The following is a 15,789-nucleotide window of genomic DNA, read 5'->3' as shown; positions in this document are numbered from 1 at the left end:
AAGTTGATGAAATAACTGACAACGATATTGTGGAAATGGTGACACAGGGGGGGAAGAAGAAGAGGAGGAGGAGGTATCCTTAGATGACAGGAAAAATCTCATCCCACATTCGGAAGGATTCAAGACGATTGAGGCAGCGCTGCGGTACATTAGTGAGCAGGAGGAAGCGACGCCAGCTGATATCATCTGCTTGCTTAAGTGGAGGGACATTGCATTGCGGAAGAAGACTAAAAGGGTGAAGCAGTCCTCTATCAAGGACTTTTTCTTTTGTGTTATCCGGCCTGCCCTTCCACCATATTAGGCTGGATAGTCGAAACAAACACTGTTTATTTTTTTTACAATATTCACACGGGACTTAACCTAAGTAAAAAATCGATGTAATATGCTTTGGAATATTTAATATTTAAGCTACAATCGAGTTTTTACACTTTGCTTATAATCGTATTCACTCGACTCTCTGTTTGACTTCCACTGATCCAAATTAATTCATTTATCCGGACTTATAAGAAAATTACGATTTGACAATTTTAACGAAAAATAAATAAACAATAGCAATACACTTAAAGCGAATTAAAAATAATACAAAATAATGATAAATAAAATATTATGTTTTCAGTTTAAATTAAATTTGTAAGTAAGGAGAAATACACAAGAGATTGACCAAAAATCGCTCCGCAATCGACGGGTTGAACACCCCTGCTATATGTATGCTAATAGCCTTTTATGGATGCGATTTACATAGGGAAAAAAGTATACATTTATTTGCAAAGAAATACTCTTTTGCTTATATAAGTGACCTGCACCGTATTTAAAAAAATCTGAAATGAAAAGTGAATTTATTAAAAATTTACAAAGGAATATTAAGAATTTATTAGAAATTGATCATATTTTTCAAGAGAAGAATTTCGAATGTTTTAAATAAGACTTATTCTTTATTAGAAAATGAGTTATAAAGAATTTATGATTTTATTTTCATTAGGTTTATGGCAAAAATTCAAGTTACCTGCAGTGCAATGAACAAAGTAAGAAGAATACAAAAAACCATCATTCCTCCAAGTCCAGTCAAAAGGAGGGTACGACGTCCAGCTTTTTCAACTAGTACCAAGGATGTAAAGTCATTAATATATTTATTGCTCCAACTGTTAATGTACCATACACAGATACTTCCGATGCACCAGCCTTACGAAAAATTTCTGTAGAAAAGATGATGACCTATGAAATTGAAAAAAACATCACATAACATGGAAGAAGTTATATTCAACAGAATAACTGGATATTAGTAAAACATGCTGCTTTTAATTTTGATATACATGCAAAATAGAGTAAAACACCATTTATCAGGGATTCGATTGTCTATCGGGGTCTGATTAATCATGATACTCAGCAGTGCATACAAATTTCATTTTTTTAACATTCTCTATGCAAGTGAATTCATAAAATAACAGAAGTCATTACTGCATATTTTAAATATTGTCCGATAACTATGTGACTGCTGAAAATAATTTGAAAGTGGAAGACTCAAATAACAGTGTAGAAATCAATCCTGATAAAATCAATTCAAAATATTGAGGGTGAAAAGACTTAGATGAGGGAAATATTAACAAGTGGTTAAATACTGACAAAACCGAAGCCAGGTACAAAAAACTGACTGATGATGACTTGATCCAAAGTGTGCAAGAAATGATATTTCTGGCAGGATCAAGTGTTTTTATCAATGAGGACGATGATGAGGAACTACAACCAGTTTACAAAGTAAGTTGTAATGAAGTCCTAATAGCTGCAAAAACATTACCTAAATCATGGAAAGTCAAGATGATGTTGATTACATTGAAATTTTACAAATTTGTGGATGTATAAGAAAAAAAAAATAATAATGCTATAAAGAAAACAAACAAAAATTACAGACTTTCTTTCTAAATAAGTTTAAAAATGTTGAGTTTTGAATTTACATACTATAAGATGTTTATCTTATTATTATTATTATTATTATTATTAAACAAGACCTCATGGAGTCAAAGACTCATCTAGGAGGTCCTTTTATCTCACACACATCTCATCATACCGGGTCTTAAACACATTCAAACTCCTTGCAGACACCACACTCTCAGGCAAGGCATTCCAATCATTCACAACTCTGCACGAAAAAAACCTGCCTCTCACCCCCCTACTTACACCCTCTTTATACAGTTTCCAGGGATGACCTCTGGTTCTCCCCTGATCTCCCACTATTCGCTGTAGAACTTCTCCACCATTGATCCTATAGCAACCCCTTACCAACTTGTAGGTCTCTATCATATCTCCCCTCTTCCTTCTCTCCACTAGTCTCTGCAAATTACATCTTTTCAATCTTTCCTCATACTCGACATTCCAGAGGTCAGAAACTACCTTAGTCAGTCGCCTTTGGACCCTTTCCAACATCTCTTCATCCTTCTGAAAACCAGGTGACCAAATCTGGGCACAATAGTCCATGTGTGGCCTAATCAAAGCCTTATACAATGGAACAAGAATCTCCCTACTTCTACACATCAGTGTCCTCCTCATCATTCCCAGAAGTCTTTGTGTTGTCTTCACAATTTTGGCAATGTGACCCCTAAATTTTAGATCCTTATCCACTCACTATCACTCCCAGATCTCTTATTTCCTCTACTTCCAACAATATATTCTCACCAAGCATAAATTCTGCATCCCATCTTTGTTTTCCAAATTTTAAAACCTTACATTTTGCAACATTGAACTCACATCCCCATTTGCTTGCCCAATCACTCAATTTATTCAAGTCTTCTTGCAAGGCCACAACATCTTCACTACTCTTTATGGTTCGTCCCAACTTTGCATCATCTGCAAACAACTGAATATCTCCATCCAAATCTTCGCCAATATCATTAATATACAAGTTAAATAGTAATGGCCCTAAAACAGATCCCTGAGGCACTCCACTTATGTTTTTATAGATTTTTTTTAATGTATTTAACCCAATAAAATGTAATTTGAATTAACCGTGCTTTTCAATTACCCAGAATCTAGCATCCCCCAGTTACCACAGATAATTGATGTGTTACTGTATATGCAAGTATGTGGAATTTAACAAGTACCATATTTATTGAATTCAAGCAAAAATATCACATAACAGTACACCATCTGAGCAATAAATTAAAAATTTTTGTTTATCCAAAAAGCTTTAAAAGCAGGAAAGTCTGATTAATTTTCTGAGTTTGAATATGAGCTTAACGTTGTCTTGTCACTCCTTCAGTTTCTTAGGAATCAAAATTGTGTGTTGACATATTTAATTGCATTTCATATGGCATGTATACACAATTTCATAAAAGCCCATGTGGTCTTACATGGGCAATGAAAATCATCTTCCATAAGACTTTTACAAATATCTAATCCACAGTACAATTTAAACCCACAACATGCTGGTTAGAAAGCACAGGTGTTATCAACTTGACCAGCCAGGACAAGCCAGCGTTAAGTTTATATTTACTTTTAATAATCCTAAGGGTCATAGATTACTAAAATTATGCCTGAAATTTAAAAATTATTAGTTAATCTGTTTCATAGCTATTCTGGAGTGCTATTTCATTCAGAACAGTAATGCTTGGATTATTTCAACGGCTAATGGATGCTACTGATGATTGGGTATAATACATATTTTATTGCTTTCTTGAAATACACATTTTTTTCTTGAAAAATGTGAAAGGTAAAATTAAGGAGATTTGTAAATATATCAGAATTGATATACATATATTTTTTAAATATTTTATAAACTAGTATATTAGTGCAATCGAGGTGCTTGGTGAGACATCTGGAAAGATTAGAGAGCAGAAGGAGGGTTGGTGGTGGAATGATGATGTACAAGTGGCAGTGACAGCTAAGAGGAAGGCAAAGCAGAAGTGGGATGAGTCAAGAGTGGAAGAGGACAGAGAGGTGTACAAAGAGAGAAAGCAAGAAGCTAAGAGAGTTGTGGCACAGGCGAAGGCCATGGCATATCAAGATCTGTATGATCAATTAGAAATAAAGGAAGGACAGAGAAAAATTTACCAACTAGCGAAATGTAGAAATAAAGAAGCTAAGGACATCTTACATGTGAGGCAGATCAAAGATGCTGAAGGAAGAGTATTATGGAGGGATGTGGACATAAGAAACAGATGGAAAATATACTTTGAGGGACTTTTGAATGAGGAAAATGCAAGGACTCACAGAGGAGATGGGCAGACTTCTGAGGGGATGGTGCAGAACATCAGTAGAATGGAAGTGATGGAGGCCATGAAGAGGATGAGGAATGGAAAAGCGGTGGACCCCGACAGAATTCCAGTGGAGGCATGGAAGGCACTGGGGGAAGAGGGAATTGACCTGCTGTGGGAACTGTTCATGAAAGTTTGCCAACAGGAAAATATACCTGAGGAATGGAGGGAGAGTACTCTTGTTCCCATCTACAAGGATAAAGGGGATGCACAAGACTGTAAAAATTACAGAGGAATAAAGTTGATGTCTCACACAATGAAGATCCTAGAAAGAGTTCTTGATGGTAGATTGAGGGAGAAGGTGGAGATTGCAAAGGAACAATTTAGCTTCATGCCTGGTAGATCAACAACAGATTCTATCTTTGGGTTACGACAGATGATGGAAAAATATCGAGAGAAACAAAGGGAGCTACATCTGGTATTTATTGATCTGGAGAAAGCATACGATAGAGTGCCAAGGCAAGAAGTCTGGAGGTGTCTGAGGGAGAAGAAGGTGCCGGAGAAATATGTCAGGTTGGTGCGGGAAATGTACAGAAATGTGAAGACAAGTGTTCGGACCTGTTTGGACAGACAGAAAGTTTTCAAGTAACAGTTGGCTTGCATCAAGGGTCAGCATTAAGTCCGTTTCTGTTTAATATTGTGATGGAGGTGGTAACAGAGGAGGTGAGAGTAGATGCACCTTGGACAATGTTGTATGCAGATGACATCCTGCTGTGTGTAGATTCAAGAGAAGAAGTGGAAACTAAACTGGAAAGATGGAGAAAAGTACTGGAAGAGAGAGGTATGAGACTGAGCAGAAGTAAGACAGACTATATGTGTTGTGCAGTGGGCGGTCGCCAGGAGACAGATCTGGAGCTGGAAGGAAATGTCATCAGGAAGGTGAGAGACTTTAGATACTTAGGTTCAACAGTAGAAGAAGATGGAGGAGCTGAGAAGGAAGTGGGATGCAGGATACAAGCAGGTTGGAGGAACTGGAGGGAGATGGCTGGAGTGTTATGCGATAAGAGGGTGCTGATCAATCTGAAAGGCAAAATTTATAGGACAGTAGTGTGGCCAGCTATGACATATGCTATAGAAACTGTGGCCCTGAGGAAAAATAACATCAGCAGGATGGAAGTAGCAGAGATGAGAATGCTTAGGTGGATGTGCGGTGTGACCAGAAAGGATCATCTGAGAAATGACTATGTCAGGGGAGCAGTGAAAGTTACGAACTTAGGAGTGAAAATACAGGAGGCAAGGTTGAGATGGTTTGGTCATGTGATGAGGAGGGAGGACGAATATGTGGGAAGAAGGGTCATGCAGATGGATGTGCAAGGAAGGCGGAAGCGTGGGCTGCCAAAGAAGAGATGGAGAGAGCTGGTAGAAGAGGACTTGAAGATGAAGAACTTGGATGTGGTGACAGCCCAAGACAGGAAGGTGTGGAGGAGACTCATAACAAACAGTGACACCACTTAAGTGGGAGAAGCTGTAGAAGAAGAAGAAGAAGAGTATAATATACTGTATTAAGAAAAATATAATCATATATTTTTTTAATAAGTTACATGTTTCATCATGAAAATATTAAGAATGGGAGGATAAAAAAAATCAACAAATAAAACTGAGTTTTTAAACTAGGAGAATATTGCAATGCTTTCAGTAATTTTCAAAAATGAAATTTTTGAAAATTTCAAAATTTCTGAAAATTTGAAATATGAGGTTTTTGAAATTTCAAAAACTCAGATTTCATTTTCTATATTATCTCTAAAAGAGAAAATTATTTGTTATTCATTATTTGGGGGGGGGTCTTCATGAAATTACTACCTGGAAGCTAAACAATCTCAGGTAAGAGAGAGAGAGAGATCAAAGCATTCCATCTCCTTATGTCAGCTCATATTCTTTTTTAACGAACTATTCCAGCTAAAGCTTTCTGCTCTTCCCCACCATGTCTTCTCTTATCTGGTTAAGCTCCACCTTCCTGTGATCTCCCTCTTAAGGGTTTCTCTTAATATTTATTTCATGCATTCTTTAACAATTATTCCAACAGATAATCTTGTGAGGTCAAGTTGATCAAAACCATTTCTTTCTCTCTTCTCATATTCTTTCATCGTGAACATTATTCCAGTTCAAGTTTGCTTTATAATTATAATTGTTATTCAGGTTATTCCCTAGAGCATGAAGACTTATTGCAGAAGATCCACATAAACCCTGATCCACCCAACGAATACTGCATGTCAACTTAAATTCATTTATTGAAAAAGCATACCTTCAACTATCTCTGGAAACTCTTTCCACCCATATACTATTGAGCATTCCATGTGTTACCATCTTAGTCAAACCTCTTTTGCTCATTAAGTCTCAACAATGAACTTAGGTTGGATCCCATTTAGGATACAAAAAATTTTTATAAGGGCTCTTTAACTGAAGGTGAGTTATCCAATCTGATATGGATATGGCAGATTTTTTCTTACTATAAACTCAGTTTTTCATCCTATAAAACAGGCAAAATGGGCGGAAGAGCAATTAACAGAGATAATGTGGTTTTGAGGCAGTATGGTGTGAGATAGAGGTGAATGGAATCAAATACTTGGTGGGATGTTGTTATAGACCAGGTAATGTGGATGGTGGTGATAATGAAATGTATAATCAAATTGGCCAATCAAATAAGAAAAGGGTGATCATTATGGGTGATTTTAGTTATGGCAATATAGAATGGAATGATGAGATAGCAACTGGAAGTAAAGAAAATGAGTTTCTTGAGTTTTTGAGGGATAACTACCTTAGACAGTATGCAACAGAGGGCATGTGAGGATTGAGGGTCTTGGATTTGGTCATCTCATCAGAGATGACCAAATCCAAGACCCTCTTTCAATCTTGTGAATGTGACTTCATGGAGAGATTAAGAGCATTTGATGATGGGAAGGAAAGACTGACTGTAAGTGAGCAAGAGGTGTATGGGGAATTAAGAAAACTAGATGTTAATAAGGCTGTGGGACTAAATAATATATCACCAAGTATTTTGAAGGAATGTGCCATGGAGTTGACACCTGCCTTGACATATTTTTTTAAATATTTTTTGCTTGGTTGATCAGCGGGAAGGAGTGATGACAAGAGGCCATCCCTGGAAGTTACGAAAGGAAACTGTGAGCAAGAGGGTAAGGAGTGGTTTCTTTGTGTGGAGGGTGGTTGAGCCGTGGAATGCATTGCCTGATGGAGTGGTGGGAGCGAGAACGGTCAGTGACTTTAAAGAGTGGTATGATAAACTTTGTGTTTCTCAGGGGGGGGGACCTCCCCTCGATGAGTCTTGACAGACTTTATGTCTTAGGAAGGACCTCCCCTCGATGAGTCTTTTGACTCCTTGGAGGCCTGAATAATAATAATAATAATAATAATATGAGTCTTGCACTCAGTCAAGTTCCTAAGGAGTGGAAGGAGGGCAAGATTGTGCCACTTCATAAAGGAGGTGATCGAACTCAAGCATCAAACTATAGGCTTATCTGTGTGTCAGGTGTTGTGGTTAAGTTGGGTTGACAACTTAACATTGTTGTCAACCCAGAGTTGGGTTGACAACAATGGTATTATCTTTGATGGACAGCATGGATTTGCTGAAGGGAGGTCATGATTTAGTAATCTATTTACTTATTACAATAAAGTGACTGCTTCCTTGGACAGAGGAGAAGGATATACAGTAATATACTTGGATTTTGCAAAGGCTTTTGCTAGAGTACCTCATGATAAGTTGACAGTCAAACTAGAGCAGATGGGGTTGGATATTAGATTAGTGCATTGGATTGGAGACTGGCTATCTGATAGGTATCAACAAGTTGTGTATGACTGAGCGATATCCAGGAAAAGGAAAGTCACTAGTGGAGTGCCTCAGGGGTCTCTATTAGGGTAATTACTGTTTAACTAGTATATTAATGATATTGGTGAAGATTTGGATGGAGATATTCAGTTGTTTGCAGATGATGCAAAGTTGGGACGAACCATGAAGAGTAGTGAAGATGTTGTGGTCTTACAAGAAGACTTGAATAAATTGAGTGGGCAGGGAAATGGGGATGTGAGTTGAATATTGCAAAATATAAGGTTTTAAAATTTGGAAAACAAAGATGGGATGCAGAATTTATGCTTGGTGAGGATATAATTTTGGAGGTGGGGGAAATAAGAGATCTGGGGTTGATAGTGGATAAGGATCTAAAATCTAGGGGACACATCGCCAAAGTTGTGAAGACAACACAAAGGCTTCTGGGAATGTTGCAGAGGACATTGACATGTAGAAGTAGGGAGATTCTTGTTCCATTGTATAATGCTTTGATTAGCCACACATGGGCTATTGTGCCCGGATTTGGTCAACTGGTTTTCAGAAGGATGAAGAGATGTTGGAAAGGGTCCAAAGGTGACTGACTAAGGTAGTTTCTGACCTCTGGAATGTCGAGTATGAGGAAAGATTCAGAAGATGTAATTTGCAGAGTCTGGTGGACAGTGATAGAGATCTACAAGTTGGTAAGGGGTTGTTATAGGATCAATGCTGGAGAAGGTCTACAGAAAATAGTGGGAGATCAGGGGAGAACCAGAGGTCATCCCTGGAAACTGTATAAAGAGGATGTGAGTAGGGGAATGAGAGGTAGGTTTTTTTCATGTAGAGTTGTAAATGATTGGAATGCCTTGCCTGAGAGTGTGGTGTCCGCAAGGAGTTTGAGTATGTTTAAGACATGGTATGATGAGCTGTGTGTGTCTGATAAAAGGACCTCCCAGATGAGTTTTTGACTCCATGAGGTCTTGGGGTAGTAGTAGTAGTAATAATAATACTCTGGCCTCATAGTCTTAGCTGCTTTGGCTGTAATCCCAAATAACAACAATAGCTGTCTTGGTCATCTATCCTTGGATGCTCTCTCTCTCTCTCTCTCATCAACTTCTTCCCCAAGACATCCACACAACTAAATCTGCACACAGTAGTACTAATGTAATTGTAACAGTCTTATAAAGAAGAATAATCAGTAGCTTATCCCTCTAAGAACTAACTTTAATTACCGTATATGTCGGCATCTAAGACGACTCTCAAATACTACAGAAAACCCCCTCGAAATCAGGTCCTCTTATACGGCAAGTATGAAAAGGGAAGCATAATTACCTGGAGTACCTCATTTAAGTAGTTACAATACATCGTTTAAGCTTCCAATACATCGTTATATAAGAAAATAGGTAGTGTTTATAAACAAATCAGATTAATTTTTTGTTACATAAATTTATTTAAAATATTACAATAGATGTAAGTCTTAAAAAACAAATAATAATTATTAACCTCAATTTTTATGTTAATTTTCTTCATCATCTGTTGAAAATAGTTCTTCAGATTCATTGTTTAAATGATCGTCATATGGATCCCATATGAATTGATTTCGTTTTCATCATCATCAGTGTCCCACAACAGATCATCTTCCGTACCATCCATAAGATTCAAGATACTACACTTTTTAAATGATTTTATTACAGTTTCTACTTTTACTTTATTCCATGCTTTGATCACAAAATTGCACAACATATCAAGTGATGCAGCGTGCATAGATCCAGCATTTATAAATGATTTTTCAACAGCCAGTCAACATCCAATTATTCCACTCTTCTCGTGTGTGATCATTTTAAATGGTTTGTTCAAGCAGATCTAGTATTTGCAATATAGAAGTTAAACTATCTGGTATAACAGCAATTTTTTTTTTTCTAGAAGACTTTTAGTATTCTCAGTTAAATGACTATGAAACATATCCCATACTAATAAACTGCATTTCTTCATTATATAGCCTGGTCGCTTGTTCCACATATTATTTATCCCTAATTTCATACCATTTTTGTCCGTCCATCCATCCATCCTTTTTTGTGAAAATGTAAAAACACCTGAGGAAAATTTTATCTTAGGTTTCGTTTTACATTTGAAGATGATCATTGGTTTTAACTTGGTTCCATCAGCCAAACATGATAACACAACCGTAAACCTTGTTTTTGGTTTCATGATTTTAAATGAATACTAAATCTATACTATGCAAAAAAATAACTGATATGCATAGATATAAAAATAATGGATATAACAACAATACCTAACGTTGCATTAATACAAGAAAGAAGAAACTGGGGGGGGGGGTCATCTTATACAACCGACATAAGCATTGAAACCTAAAAATAGTCTAAAATTTAGGCCTCGTCTTATCTGCCGGTCGTCCTATATACCAACATATACGGTATATTAAAATAAAATTCAACATTTCAGCCTCTCTCATCTTCAGGAATGTGCACACAAACAGGCTCAAGCTAAATTGGTATATACTACAGAATAACTGCTTTGGTCAACCACTAATCACAGCCTGACCTATGGCTATGGTGAAAAAATTAAAGTAAAATAAATAAAGAAACAATAAATTAATAATTACACTGATTAAACTTCATCAGCAGTTACTAGCATCCTATAGTCCTGTTATTTTAAAATTTCTGTTTGTTGTTTGAGAGGTACTGTAGTATTATCCAATTAAATTTCTTTCTAGAGTATCCATTATGTGGATTATTCTTGGTTGAAAAATTGTCGGTTAAAAATATCTCATCCAAATATCCAGGACTTTGTAAAATTAGCTGACATTTTTGTCGAGATGTGGATAACTGATAACCATTTCATGGGCTTCCTTGAATTTATGTTCATACCGTGTTTAAGTCTGATGTAATGACTGGGTATCTTTCCAGAGGTCAGGCTATTGTCAACAGTTGACCTAAACAGTTATTCTCAGCCTACTATAGTATATATGTATATATAAGTGTATGTGTGTATTCCTGAAGATGACCTTGACATAAAGGTCAAAATGTTGAATTTTATTTTAATATAATTAAAGTTCTCTGACTTAATAGTGTGTGGAATGCAAGAGCAATTCATGGAAAGAGGAAGAACTTATACAACAAATAGCCAAAAGAAACATTAAATTATGCAGCATAACAGAAACAACAACAAAAAAAAGGAAATAGAACAAGGAACATACAAGATTACATATTTATATACAGTGGAGTAAAAAAATAAAATAGAGCTGAAGCTGGAGTAGGAATAGCAATACATAAAAAGTTAAATGAAAATATAGAAGAATAAAAATTATTATTATTTAAATTAGGGGGATATTAAATCCCACATTGTTTTAAAACCGAATAAGAAACTCAAAGATTGGAATCACAGAGTTTCATGCCGAATATAGTAAACTATATAAATATCGGCGATTACTAGCGTGAGCTAATGCAAGTAGTCCTAGTATGTAGTATAATATCGGGCAACTCGCAGCAAAAGGTGGTAAAGTTCTGATCGCTATTCTTGGTATTTTCCATAATGTAAAAACACATTTCCTAGGAAATGTATGCTGTTATTAATTACGGCAGGGCCTCCATCTAGTCAAATGACTCATCATGGGAGGTCCTTCCTAGGAAACACAAAGTCTATTATACCACTCCTTGAACTTGACCGTTCTTGCTCTCACCACTCTATCAGGCAATGCATTCCATGGTTTAACCACTCCCATGCAAAGAAACCACTCCTCACCCTCATGACCACAGCTTCCTTTTGCAACTTTCAGTGATGGCCCCTTGTCATCGTTCCTTCCCACTTCCACCAAGCGAAAGAACTCCCCAGTGTCAACCCTTTAACTACCTCTCAGCAGTTTAAAAGTCTCAATCATATCACCTCTCCTTCTATTTGCCAAACTGCAGTCCAAATTCCCTCAGCCGATCCTCATAACTTACATTGTACAGTTTTGAAAATTTGTTATCCATCTCTGTACCCTTTCCACAGTTAATTTATCCCCTTCAAATCCTGGGGCCAAATTTGAGAACAATAGTCTAAGTGTGGTCTGAGCAGGGTTTTATATCATGGAACAATAATTCTTTTATGTTTGCAGGTCAGTGTCCTTCTCAGTATTGCAGCAATCCTCTTGGTTACCCTCAACACTTTTGCGATGTGTTCCCTAAATTTCAGTTTTCTATCAATCGTCATCCCCCAGATCTCTCTTCTCCCTTACTTCCTCCAGTACTGTTCCTCCAATGTACTGCTCCTACTCATTGTAGGAGTAGTACATACTCCTACAATGCAAGTATGCAGCCTCCCATCGATGTAACCCAAATCTCAGGACTTTACATTTTGCTGCATTAAACTGACACCCCCTATTCATTTGCCCATCTTTCTAGCTTAGTCAAATCCTCTTGCAGGGCTGCCGCATCTGCACTATTACTAATAACCCTTCCCAGCTTCACATCATCTGCAAACAACTGAATATCCCCTTGCAATCCATTGACAATGTCATTGATATAAAAGTTATACAATACAGGTCCAAGTACTGAGCCCTGTGTGACCCCACTTATAACCTTCTGCTTCCTTGATATTGCCCCATCATACACAACTCTCTGATACCTATCAGAGAGCCAATCCTGAATCCAGATAACTAACCTGACATCTAAACCCATGTACTGTAATCATTTTTTTGAAAGTTATGGAGACAACTACCGTGTTTGAATAAAAACTTTAGTTTAATATAACTAAAATCTACATTCGATGTTTCGACCTTTATGTCAAGGTCATCTTCTGGAGCATACAAATATACACAGGAAACAAGCTATACTACAATCAAACTGGTTCGTTAAAGACACTGACCAACCGCTACCACAATTGTTGGCCTGACCTCTGGTGAAAAAATAAAAAAATAAAAAAATTAAATTAAATTAAATTAAAAAATAAAATAAAATAAAAAATTATACATCAACGCTAGAGTCCTATTATTTGTGTTGTCTCCTATATACATATATTAACATCATTCCAGCCAGTTGGAGTGGAATGGTTTCTAATACTAGCTACGGATTGGCTAGAGTCCTGACTTATGTTGAATCTTTCATATTAGGTAGGCTGAATGTGTGTGCCATCCAGATCCTTGGAATTTTCATGCAATCTTTGTTATTGATATTTGGGTGGTTTATCAGGATTTCGCAGGATTCCTTAAATTTCCTTTTGTACCAGGTTTTTGTGCGGTGTAAGGAGCAGGTGCTTTTCCAGTTGATTTGGTGGAAGGTGTTGAGTGCATGGTCTGAGAGGCCTGCTTCACCATAATGGTTATATTTAATGTGTCTAATGTGTTCTTTTTTGCGTATAGGGATTGTCCGTCCTGTTTCACCAATGTATGGTAAGTTACAGGTGCAGCGGATGCAATAAACTCCAGGATGTGCTAATGGGAGGAGAGGATCCTTAGAGGAGCTGAATATGGTTTTAAGTTTAGTGGGTGGTTACTTTTCAGTAACATAGAGAGAGAGAGAGAGAGACGGAGTAGATAGTAAGAAGCCAAGTTTTTTTTTTTTTTGCTAATGATCCAAAAGAAGAATAAAAAAAAATCCAACTGTTTTTATTATTTCACATAGGGAGTAGGCGAAGCTGTTTAGCCCTGTCTACATTTAGAAAACTTAGGGAAAGAATCAACGTATAAAAATGCCACCTTTTCGACAAAAAAGTTTCAGAATTTAAAAACCTGAATAAGTTAGATAACTGCAGATGTTTAATTTGTGAGGAATTGAGTTGCCAGCGAAGATCTCCCAGGGATGTCTGACATAACTCCAAAAACATTATTCACATTACGCGTTCAAAGAAAGTTAAAAAAAAAAAATACTCTGAAGTCAAAACTTCGTGTTTTAGTGGCACTTAATCGCTGCAACAATTAAAATAATGACATTATATCTGTCAATTATTAATATGTTTTCCACAAATGAGAAGTTGAAGAACTTCTTGAGGTGTGGAGAAAGCTTAAGAAGAAAAAACATGATTGCGGTTTTTCTTGAAAAGCTGAGGGTTGCTGTTGTTGATGAACACTGTGAAAATGTTTGTTTTAGAGAATAGTAAGTTCAGTGTGTTTGCAGTTAAGACTGTAAAACGATGATGGCCAGCCACTATATGGAAAACAGAAAATGATGGATGACGGTTTATAGTAACTGTAGAAAAGATGTAAAGTGAAACAGGCAGACTGCCTGTGGTTAATAACAGTAAATAATAATCTAATGCCTGTTCATTTCTCAAACGGAGTAGAAGGCTCTTTTGATCATAATTTTTTTGGAAGTCAATACGAACAAAGAAAATACGAGGAAGAATATAAGAACATAAGTTAACTTCAGCCTGTGTAGCTCAGTGGATGTGGCGTTTGCATACCACCGCGCTTGGCCGCATGAAGGAAGATTTTGTTTCGAGTCTAGTCGGCGACTAGAGGAAATTTTTCTAAGCCTTTTTTCGACTGGTTCCTGAGTTAGTCGATCTCTGGCACGGGCAAGCAGGTTTTTCCTCCCCGAAACTCAGGTTTTTTGTCCTGTAAACTCAAGAAAATCGACCGTAGAACCCACATTATTTCAGACATTAAATATATTGTGTTAGGGTTAGGGATCACGAGATGGCGGCACATTTCAGCCATCTCTCTTCACTGCGTACCGCTTAATTAGTGATAGCTTTGGGCCATCTGTCTCTGATTGGGTACCAGTGGAGATTGAACTGCCCACTCAGTCTCCAAAAGTTAGATAGGGCTAAATGGCCTCGCCTACTCCCGTATACGGGAATAAAAAGGCGTTAGCTGATTTTTTTTTTTTTAAGTTAACTTCATAACTCTGCTACTAGTATGCTTTCTTGTGGTTATATCAGTTGCTTTAATATTACTTTTGTTCTAGGCTTTTATTAGAACTTTCCAGACCTCCCCCTTTGTAAGTATTTTATCTCTGTATTTTATCTCTTCAATACTCCGTACATTCCTTTTTTTTTTTTTTTAATCCCCTTGTGGAATTTTAAATTTGTTATCGTTCAATGTTAAAAATCGAGTTTCTTTTAGAAGATAACATCTCATGCTTGCGTCAAAAAATGACCACCTCCTACATCCGTTGGAAAGAAAAGTGTTTCTGGTTGGTAACTAGAATAGAACGTCCAACGTTGAGTCATTTTCTTGCAGATTTAGAATCCCGGGCGTTACCACCGAGCTATAAAAGGCTGTAGGCCATTCACGCGTGCTTTATTTTGGGATAGGGGCTAGCAAAGGTTTTATTTAGGTTTAACACTCTCCTAGATAAGGTTCTCAAGATGTTTTCTGATGATTCATCTGTTGATGAATTTCAGTTTCAGTATTCATTCCATTCTGTGTAACAGAAAAATTAAATATTGATATATGCATGATTTCACCTAACTGTTTACATGTTTTCATTTAATTGCCTGTGTCGCCATAGTGCTAGATGGCCATGAGAGAGACCCTAATAGATTTGATTTTAGTTGCCAACTATAGGATTTTTTCTAGCTCCATTTTTCAGTTGTTTCCAAGGTAGTCAAACTCTAATAAAAAAAATCGTCCCCCCCCGAAAAAAAACGAATTTACATCCGAATTAATCAATCTCTAATCCAGACAAATAAGTCCCCCCCCCTCCGAAAAAAAAAACAAATTTACATCCGAATTAATCAATCTCTAATCCAGACAAATAAGTCCCCCCACCCCTTAGAAACTTTGGTTATTAATCCCATATCTCTTCTCAGATGTCAATTAAAACCATC

Source organism: Typopeltis vanoorti, chromosome 4 (assembly GCF_054136105.1).
Source record: "Typopeltis vanoorti isolate ZY-2024b chromosome 4, IOZ_Tvanoo_1.0, whole genome shotgun sequence".
Taxonomy (NCBI): Eukaryota; Metazoa; Arthropoda; class Arachnida; order Uropygi; family Thelyphonidae; genus Typopeltis; species Typopeltis vanoorti.
The sequence above is the reverse complement of the archived record's forward strand: the minus strand, read 5'-3'. Positions refer to the sequence as shown.